The 11,133-nt window shown below is 36.0% G+C and overlaps 1 protein-coding gene across 4 annotated transcripts in view; it reads left to right on the forward strand.

Annotated features, from left to right (window-relative positions):
* Ola1 (Obg like ATPase 1) overlaps window positions 1-11,133 on the forward strand; it is a 218,509-nt gene that overhangs the window by 137,021 nt on the left and 70,355 nt on the right. The window lies entirely within an intron of this gene.

An 11,133-nucleotide genomic window follows, 5' to 3' on the forward strand; every position in this document is an offset into this window, starting at 1 on the left:
CTAGTAAGCCACAGTAACAGTCAGTGCTTATATAGTTATGATGTAGATCTTTGAGTTTTAGTGCTTAATAAAGTGTGGTTTGGGCCGGGGAGATAGCTTAGTAGAATAAGTGCTTGCCTGGCAAGCACAGGGTCCTGAGTTCAATCCCTGGTACCACAAAAAAAATAAAAGTGTGGTTTCATGATAAAAAACTTATGGGAATTTGATGGATTTGAATTAATGATTTGCATAAAGCATTGATCCAAAAAAAAAAAAAAAACATTGATCCTCAGGAATTGACTGAATGGGTATACTCTTAAGGGAGAAGAATAATTTTTTCCTTTTATGAAATGAAAACATCACTATCCTTACTGTTCAAATATATTTTCTACCACATTATTAGTGAATTAACATTATAATATGTTTTAACATTTTGAAGTTTTTAGTTTAAATATGATTGAATTGCCTTTTGCATTAAAAAATGTGCCATAACTGTACATTTTCTTATTAACACCATTCTCAAACTGTTCTTGCTTTTTATGTATCTTTGTTATAGCAAAGATTTTTCTAATTTTTATGTATTAATTTTTAATACATACATTTGTTTTTAATTTTTGGAATTATGTCTCATTTTCCCTCTTCATTATTTTTAATAAACTTGGAAAACTATGCTGGTGGTGCACACCTACAATCCCAGCTATTGTAAGATAATGCAGGAGGGTGCCGGTTCAAGGTCAGCCTGGGATATTAATGAGATCCTGTCTCTAAATCAAAAGGATTGAGGAGGTAGATTAGTGGTAAAATGCTTACCTAGCATGCGCAGTGCCATAGGTGCAATGCTTAATACCAGAAATAAACAAACAAACATGAAAGAAATCAATTTCAGAATCAATCTCTTAATTTATGAACACTCAGTAAATAGGAACCAGAAACACTTGCACTTAGGGTAGGGAGACCTGTGTTCTGCTGATTTTCTTAATGATATTAAGCAACTCCAAGTTGTTTTAATTCTCATGACATCATTATTATTTCCTAGCCAAATAGAATGGAGAATGGAGAAGAATTTCTTTGAGGAAATTGCACAAATTTTAGGATGGACAAGGGAATTTGAAGTGTGAATATAAAATGTACATCTAGGGTTGGGTATGTAGCTTAGCAGTAGAGCACATGCCTAGATATGCAAGGCCCTGGATTCCATTGCCAGCAACATATAATTAGTTAATGAATTAATTAAAGCCACTGCAGTTAGGTTTTGTAACATTTTCTTCTCATTTCTAACCATTTTCTAAAATTCTAAAATATTTTGTTAAACATTCCATTACATTCTGGCACACAGAAGATTAGCGTTAGAGTATGTGTCTAGAAGTCAATAGAATATGTATATGTCAACTTGTCCCTCTAACATTTTTCCTGGTATATGCAAGTTTTTCCTACTGTCAACATTTGGTATTGTTGTACTTTTTCATTCTTAGAATTTAGTAGCTGGGTAGTGCCACTTGTAATTCCAATCTGCAACTCCCTAACTATTTAACATTGAGTTTTTTTAAGAATATGTATTGGCCCTTAGGTATTTTTCCCAATGGTGACGTGCTTGTTCTAATATCTTTATTTTTACCCCTTGTTTTACTGACACCTTACTTTTTTTTTTTTTTACGGAACCAGGGATTGAACTCAGGCCCTTGCACTTGCCAGGCAAGTGCTTATTCTACTGAGCCATCTCCCTGGTCCTAAAATCCTAGTAATCTTTTTCTTTTTTCTGGCAGATTCGGGGATTGAACTCAGGCCCTTGCACTTGCCAGGGAAGCACTTATTCCTCTGAGCCATTTCCCCAGTCCCCCTTGTTTTACTGGATTAGTGCCTTGTTTTCATTAATTTGTGCAAGTTACAAGTACTGAATGAATAAATAAGATTTTTTTTTTTAAAAAAAAGAAATCTTCCCTACCTTAAGACCATTACGATGATCTTTTTTTATCTCCTAAAAGCTTTATTGATTTACCTTTCATATTTCAGTTAGCAGTCCACTTTTTAGTCTCTTTTTTCCCCCCATAGTCATTACCGTGTTGAGGTAGCATCCAACATGACTTTTTGTCCACATGTGGAAAGTCTATTCCAATACCAAACAGTCCTTTTATCTATTCCCATGAAGCTCCACCCTACAATAAATCAAAACTGTATCATTTTAGTTATTTCCTGAGGATTGGCATGGCCCCAGGTAAAATTGGCCTAGGGCAACAATGGGTACCAACCCTTTTGAGAAATAAAAGATGAGAAGGGGAGGATAGGATGAGCAATCTCTGGCCTCAGGTCTGTTTACTACACCATTCCATTTTTTTTGTCATTCACTGAGAGTCCTCAGTCTTTACTCTTGATTGGGACTACGTGTGTGAATGACTTTGCTTATCAGAACCTGTGCTAGTACACTCATTAGTCTTCCTAAGGAAGCTAGACTCTGAGGGTAACTGCTTCAGAACAGCTGTCTTCCCTAGTGTTGAAGTGATGGAAGTGGTTTAAATCTTTCCACCTGGAGCTTCCCGTTTTCATTGGTAATGCCTCATTGTCTATTACATTGTTTACTTTGATTGCTAAGATATTGCCTATATTTACACCTGTTTATTATTTTCTTAGTATCTTTTTTGTTGCCTTTAGAAAGAGATTTTTGGAAGTGGAGATATCTTAGTTAAAATTTTTACTCCAAATTGCCTAATAATAAAACAGCATGACAGTGAGGCAAGAAACCAGTGTTAGCCAGAGAAATATATTTAAATGTTAATTGATTTTTTTAAGTACAGTGGTACCTTGGTTCATGAACTTAATTTGTTCTATGATTTTAGAGAAGATGGTTGCATTTGTGTTTTGTGTGTGGAAGAAATAACTTCTTTTGCTTAAAGCAAGTGACAGTATTTATAGCAGAATGCAATTAATGTGAAAATTATAGTTTTATTTTCATAAGTGCAATGAAAGCATTGTGTAAATATAAAGTTATTTGGGAAAAGAAAAGAATATAAGAGTGAGTAGGTGGGCACTTTGGCTTTACTTGCCATAATTCTGTATTTTTCTATAGCATTGCATTTTTATATTAATTTTTATTTAAGTAAATTATTTTCTTTAGGTGACCTAAAAAAAAAAAAAAAGACTTAAATGAATGTATATTGTCCTTAGCTTTTGTAACCTACATTCATCAAACTATAATTTCAGCTTTGTGCTGGTGAAATTGTCTTGAAATATTTGTTTGAATTTAGAAAAGGAATATGGTGGTGGATGTGCAGATGAATGCAATACAGACATGAGGGGCTGGCCAAGAAGCTCAGTGGACTAAAGCCCCTACAAGCAGGGGCTGGGGGCTCAATCCATAGTCCGGCTGTGCCCCGGGGCGTGCTGAGATGGCAATGGAAACTGGGCATGGTGGCTCATACCTGTTATCCCAGCTCTTGGGACGCCTTAAACAGGTGGATCACTATGAATCTGTTCTAGTAGGAAGACCCTGAACATCCTGTAAACCCTTCCCTAAAATACAGGAAAAAAAAATCTAGTACAGACATGAGAAGTCATATGTTTTAGGATCAATTTTGTTTCACTAACTTGAAACATAGTATATGCAATGTCATTTATAAATAAAAATTAAAAAGAAAAGTATTAAATTTCTCAGGATTGCACTAATGCAGTGGACACATTTAGACTCTTTCCCCTTTTAATTTAGACTGTGTGTCTTAGCTTGGGTTTCTCCAAAGGGGACCTTGAGACAAAGAGTGGAGTGCAGATGGTTTCTTGGCTGTCTCAAGAGGCATACATTAAAGAGTGGGAAATTGAAACTGGGAAGGAAAGGAAAATAATACAAAGTACATAAATAAACAGTACTAGACAGCTGGCATAGTGCTATTGGAGACCTCTGGAAAGTGTTGTAGTTTAATATTAGGAGAGTGAGGAAGTTGGTATGATTATCAGCCAACCTACAGCTAGTACTCATTTTGAGTTCCTTTTTACTAACTCCCTGGTGCTTGATGTTGTATGGTAGAAACATAGTGCTTAGGCAAAGTTATAGATGCTTGCCTTAATAAGTTGGCAACATGCATTGGACCTGTGGGACCATAAGGATGTACACAGCACACCAGCTGTCTCTGCTCTACATTTCTTCACTCAGCATACATTTAAATTTTTTGTCTTGGTTTATTTATTTTTGCTTCTATACCACAAATGTAATCGTGGTGGTGGTATATTATTTTTCTTTTAATTTACTTTTTCTTTATACAAAGAGATTTGTAGGAAAAAGGATACAACTGAGAAATACAATGTTGACTGAAGTAAATCAAACACACAAGCTTAAATACTATATAGTACCTATCTCTTAAGTAAGGCAAAGGGTCAAGAGCACCATAAAGGATGGATAGAAGAAGACAAAGTGGATAGCTCTCTTGCAAATGAGAAGGGGTCCAATAGAATTGGAGGGGGGAGTGATAAATAGAATGAAGATATGCCATGTAAGAAACCTAATGAACTAGAAGTATAAACATTATATATCATAAGCATACCATTTAGGTATCATGAAAAGACGGATCTCTTAAAAAATAGCAAAGGATCACAAAAACATCAGTCCAGATGATGCAAACAATAACATGAGATTGATCAAAGTCAATGCAATAAACAAGGAGATGATACAAATGACATTAAAAAGGACCTATTCACAGAAGTAATGGCAGAAAACTTTCCAAGTATGGAAATGGAGTTTGACTTACAGAAAAGTGAGGCATATAGAACTCCATTTAGCCATGATCAAAAAAATCGAAATCCAGGCACATCATAGTCAAGATTCCAGAAATTCAGCACAGGAACAGAATATTACAATTTGTTACAGAAAAGAAGCAACCTATAAAGGAAAGCCCATCATTTCACAGCAGACTTCTCATCACAGAACAAACTTCAGTCCAAGGAAAGTTTGGAGTGAAATATTTCAAACCTTAAAAGAAAATAAACTTCAACCCAGATTGATGTATCTTATTTCACCATGTTACATCAATCTGGGTTGAAGTTTGATTGATAGCAAAGAACAACTGAAATTCATGACCATGAAACCTGCACTCAAAAATGTTCTGAAGGACATTCTAGAAAGGGATCATGAAGACTAATAATAATGCCATGAACCCCAATAGAATAAATCAACCAGGCAAAGCAAGCAAAGAGAGGAGAAAGAAAGGGAACCAACAATAGGAAAAGTATGTGGCAAGGATAAAACAAGACATATTGGTTGTAACCATCACTGTAAATGGTTTCAATTCACCAATTGCAAGAAACAGATTGGGAAAGTAGGAGGAACTCTTGAAGACATAGAGGTAGACAAAGAGTTCATGAACAAAAATCAAATCGCACGGGTAATACTTGAAAGAATTAACAACTGGGACCGCCTCTTATTGAGAAGTTTTGGCACATCAAAAGAAATTACCAACGAAGTGAAAAGACAACCCACAAATTGGGAAAAAATCTTAACTAATAAGCACTCAAAGGTCTATTCTCTAGAATTCATAAAGAACTAAAAAAATTCGGGCCTCAAAATTTAAAGACCCAGTCCGGAATGGGCATCCGAGATGAACACACACTTATAGAGGATGCAATTAAAGAAGCAAATAAATATATGAAAAAATGCTCCACATCACTAGCCATCCGTGAAATGCAAATTAAAACAACAGTGAGATACCATCTCACTCCAGAAAGAATGGCTATCATAAAGAAATCAACCAACAACAAATGTTGGAGAGGCTGTGGGGAAAAGGGAACCCTTTTCCACTGCTGATGGGAATATAGACTAGTGCAACCATTATAGAAATCAGTGTGGAGACTCCTGAAAAAGTAGGACTGGAAATCCCATTCAAACCAACTATCGCCCTACTGGGAATTTTCACATGTGGAATGGATGAAAAAGATGTGGTATTTTGATACAATGGAGTATTACTCAGCTATAAAGAATGATGAACTAGAAGCCTTTATATTTAAGTGGATGCCACTTGAACTATACTCATAAGTGAAATAAACCAGACCCACATGTGTAAATACTGTATAGTCTCCCTAGTGTAAGAACTCAAAAGAAGAAGTAAAAATAGAAAGGTATAATACAATTAAAAGGGAAGCAAGAACTTAAGGATTAAACAATGAAGAACAGGCAAGGAGAAGAGCTAGGAAACATGACAGGTGCAAAACCATACATTTATATGCACAAGATGGTTAAGGCAATGATCTTGAGAATCTTCAGCAGGTTTTTGAAACTAGCAGTTAATTGGTAGGATTCTCACCCTGACTAACTATATATGCTGACACCTTTTAGCTAAGCAACTGCACTGAAGATAGCAATGTTTACACAGAGTCATGCTTGGAATGCCTGTCATTCTGGTCTTCTAAATATGTACTGCTTGTCATGTCATACCAATTACTGCTGTACTGTCTCTTGAGTAAATTTTGTTTCAAAAAAAAAGGGGGGGGGTAATAAATGAAAACAGACAAGAAAAGAAATGTCCTAGGACCATCCTGCTACAATGCTGTATATGGTTAGATTTCTAAATTTCTGTGTAAAAATATGTAGTTGTTCCTATTTTTAAAATTGTTTTTGTTTTTTTTTTTTCACATTCTTTAGGGATTTAAAGTTTAACATATCAATACTTGATGGAAAATACCTGTTCCATGTTATGTCTAAGATGTTTGGTATTTAGATAGGTTAAGCTCAACTGCCTGTGTTATAGGGTAATAATATCATTAAGCTTCTCTTCTGGAGAGTTAACAACTTCAGTTTGCAGACCAAAAATTAGAGAAAAAGAAGGGCTACAAGGACAGTCAACATTTTGGCCCTAGTCTTTCAAGGTCAGTGAGAACTCAGGACATAGGAGAAACTGTACTGTAACATCCTGTAACTCAGTTGTGTCCCAAATTTTCTGATCAAGGAGATTATGGGGCCACAGAGGAAAGTGATTGATGATGTAGAATGTGCCTAAGGAGAGTCACCTGGAGAGAAAACAGTCTTTCAGGCTTTCACAGAGAGCAAATTGGTTAAGCAATGGCTGTGACTCATCCACATAGCTGACACTGACAAAGGATCTACAAACTGCTGTACAGGGTTTCACGGTAAATCTTGAGGGGATTTGACTGATCTTGTCAGATACGAAAGTTGTCTTTCTTGTTGTACAGGTCTTGCTTTCTTTTATCTTGGCCATCCAGCAGAGGAGTATAAAAACGAGGTGTATGGGGCTGGGGAGATGGCTCTGTGGAGTAAGCGCTTCCCGGGCAAATGCAAGGGCCTGAGTTCAATCCCCGGTTCTGCCAAACCCCAACGAGGTATAAGGGGTGGGGCCATGTTAATATGCTGAGCTGTAAAAGGCTCAAGTCAACAACTTCTGACATTACCAGTCCTGCGGTTAATCCACTATAATGGACTGCTGGACTATGTTGGATTGTTTTGCTGAATTCACACACCTACAATATTTAAATGGTAAGGGAATACCTGTCTCTGACTAAACTAAACAAAAAAAGGGGGATACAAATGAAGGACCATGGTGCACTGCTCAGCCTCATGAAGAAGCTTGTCACATTGGCTTTCCTGATAGAAACTTGACTTTCCTCATTGCTGGAGGAGGTCAGGACCTCACTGTTGCTGAGGATGGCTGTGGTATTTTTGGGGGAGCTCTGGTGCTTACCTTGAGCATTGCTTTCTAGCTCCAGTTCAGATCCCCTAGCCTGCTAGCACAGATCATTCATCCTGCTGGCATAGACTTTCTAGCTTCGATCACTGACCATTGGGCCTTTTCCAGCATAGATTCATGAAGCAGGCCTACATAAGAGTTTGCTGTGGGCTCTAGGCCTCCAGCTGGACTTGTAGGAGGCATTGTGATGAACTCTAGGTTTTCATCTGGACTCATGCATGATATTAGGGTCCAGGCCCTCAGCTGGAGTCTTTAGTGTTTGTGTGTGTGGACAGATTTCCTGCACTTGTTGTATATTACTCTTGGGTGATTGATTATAAAATACTACTATAAAGAAAAACAAAAAAACAAATGAAGGACCATTTTATATCTGTGTATACAGGATAGTTAGGATAGATATACAGCTACTTTCTCTTAATTCAATGAGAGGAAGGAAAGATTTGTAGTGATGGTGTTTGGACAGGATATCATGTCTGCATCTTGTACTATGAGTGACCACTATGAAGACAGCAATATGCAATGTATTGATTGTTGAAACTGTCCTACTGATTGGTTTTTTCTTCGTTTTTCATTTTTATAGTGTTCATTTATTAGTGGGTCTCTTTTTTTAAATTTTTTTTTCATAATTTTATTGAGAAACAAATAGCAATGAAACAGTTTCAAACCAAATTGGTAGGACAGTTTCAATAATTAATACATTGCATACATTCTTCCTAGTAGTTAATTGCTGTACAAGATGCTGACTTGATACCCTATTTACAAACACCATTAGAACAAATCCCTCTATTCATTAAGAGAATATAACTATATATCTATCCTAACCACTTTGAATACACAGATACAAAATGGACATTCATCTGTATCCCCTTTTTTGGTTAAGTTCCATCATTTAAATATTATAGGTGTATAAACTCAGCAAAATATTCTAAAAGAGTTCAGTAGTCCATAATAGTATTGGGTCTTCCGCTTGACTGGCAATGTCAGAAATTGTTGACCTGAGTCCCCTACAGCTCAACATAACAGCATGGCTTTACTTCTTATAGTTCATTTTTATACTTTTTCTGCTGGATGGTTAAGACCAAGGTAAAGCAGGACCTACTGATCGGTTTTTGAGGCTGTCTCATTGCTGTTTGTTTCTCAATAGAATTAATTAAAAAAAAAAAAAAAACTGGGGAAACAAAAAGAAACAGATTGGCAATACAGATTAGAGAACAAGATCTAACATATGCTTCAAAGAAGAAACATATTTAACTCAAAAATAAATTCATAGACTGAAATTCAAAGGATGGAAAACAATACTCTATATGATAGGAACCCAGAAAATAGCAGGGGTACCTATTCTATTTTTACATAAAGTGAATTTCAAGCCAGGACTGATGAAGAGAGAAAGAATGTCACTACATCCTTTTTAAGGGAATAATCTATGAGGGTATAGGTACCATCATAATCACTGTTCTATTATCGCTGAAACAAAATACATAACACCCAAAATTAAGGAAGGAAAGGTTCATTTTGTTCACAGTTTGTGGAAGTTTCAATCTGTGATCAGCTGGGCTGGGGAGATAGCTCAGTAGAATAAGCACTTGCCTGGCAAGTGCAAGGTCCTGAGTTCAATTCCCGGTACTGCAAAATGAATAAATAAATAAAATAAAATGACAAATCAATCTATGATCAGCTGATGAATCCAAGGCAGGGTGGTATGGCACAGGGGCGCCAATTAAAGTCAGCAGAAGACAACAGAAAAAACTAGAGCAAAAAGGGAAACAAGCCTGTTTTTTTTTCCTTATATTGTCGACAGGCTATTCCTCACCCACCCTCTGGGTGCTCACACATCTCAATATCCTTCTGTTATACAGGCTCAGGGTGTTTACAAAGTGGGAACCCTGGCCCCCTACTGAGTTGCTAAGTTAAACTGCTAAATTTCTCAAGTTGACACAATGTATCAACCATTATAGGCAACCAAAAGCCTAAATAAATAAAACAAGTATTGCAAGACCTAAAAAATCAGCACTACTACAAATTGTAATGGTAACCACCTTGCCCCACTCACAAATAAGTAGATCATCTAGACAAAAAACAAAGACATATTATAACTGAGACTTTTGAACAAATGGATTTTGTAGATGTCTACAGTGTGTTCCTCCCCATAATATCAAAATACATGTTTTTGTCAGCTGCACAGTGTTCTCCAAAATAGATTGCATACTACCTCAGAGAGCATTTTTAAATAAATGTAAATGAATTAAATTATTCCATGGATATTATTAGGTCTTAGTGCACTGAAATTGGAAATGAAATAGCAAAAGAAATCACAAAACTGTATAAAAATGTGGAAATTAGATAATAGCCTCTTGAACAAGCAATGGATCACAGATGAAATTAAAAAAGAAATCAGTTTCTATACTTAAATAATGCCAATACAACATATTACATCTTATACGGTGCAATAAAAGCAGTTCTGTGAGGGAAATTTATACCAATAAATTCCCATCAGAAAAACAGAACAAGTTCAAATAACCTAATGTTGAACCTCAAACTTCTAGAAAAAAGAGCTAGTAAAGACCAAAGCTGTGTAAAGGAGGAAATTATAAAGATCAGAGTAGGAATTAATGCAGTTGAGACCTTATCAGGTACAAAAGATACATTTCTTTTTATTTAGGTCTTGCTTTATCTTGGTCTTAACAATCCAGCAGAAAAGTATAAAAATGAGGTATAAAAATAAAGCCATATTAATATGCTGAGCTATAAAAGGCTCAAGTCAACAACTTCTGACATTGCCAGTCCTACGGATAACCCACTACTATTATGGACTACTGGACTATATTGGATTATTTTGCTGAATTCACACACCTACAATATTTAAATGGCAATGGAATATCCATCTCTAACAAAACTAAGCAAAAAAAGGGGCCGGGAGATGGCTCAGTAGAATAAGCGCTTCCCTGGCAAGCGCAAGGGCCTGAGTTCAATCCTTGGTTCCGGGGGGAAAAAAAATAAACAAAAAAAAGGGGATACAAAAGAAGGACCATTTTGTATCTATATACAAAATAGGGTAGATATACAGCTACTTTCATTTAATTCAATGAGAAGAAAGATTTGTAGTAATAGTATTTGGACAGGATTTCATGTCTGCATCTTGTGCTATGAATAACCACTAAGAAGATACCAATATGCATTGTATTAATTATTGAAACTGTCCTATTAATTGGTTTTGAAACTGTCTCATTGATATGTTTCTCAATAAAATAAATTTTAAAAAGAAATTGATGCAGTTGAGACTGAATATAATACAAAGAATCAGTGAATTCAGTCAGTTCTTTGAAGATTAAATAAAATTGACAAACCCTCAGCCAATCTTATTTAAAAAAGGGGAGGGAGAGAGACTCAGGTTAATACAGTTAGGAATGAAAAGGGTGAAATCACAGTAGATCCTGCAAAAATGTAGTCCCTCTCTCTCTCTCCCCCCTCCCTCCCTCCA

Source organism: Octodon degus, unplaced genomic scaffold (assembly GCF_000260255.1).
Source record: "Octodon degus isolate 3935 unplaced genomic scaffold, OctDeg1.0 scaffold00065, whole genome shotgun sequence".
Lineage (NCBI taxonomy): Eukaryota > Metazoa > Chordata > Mammalia > Rodentia > Octodontidae > Octodon > Octodon degus.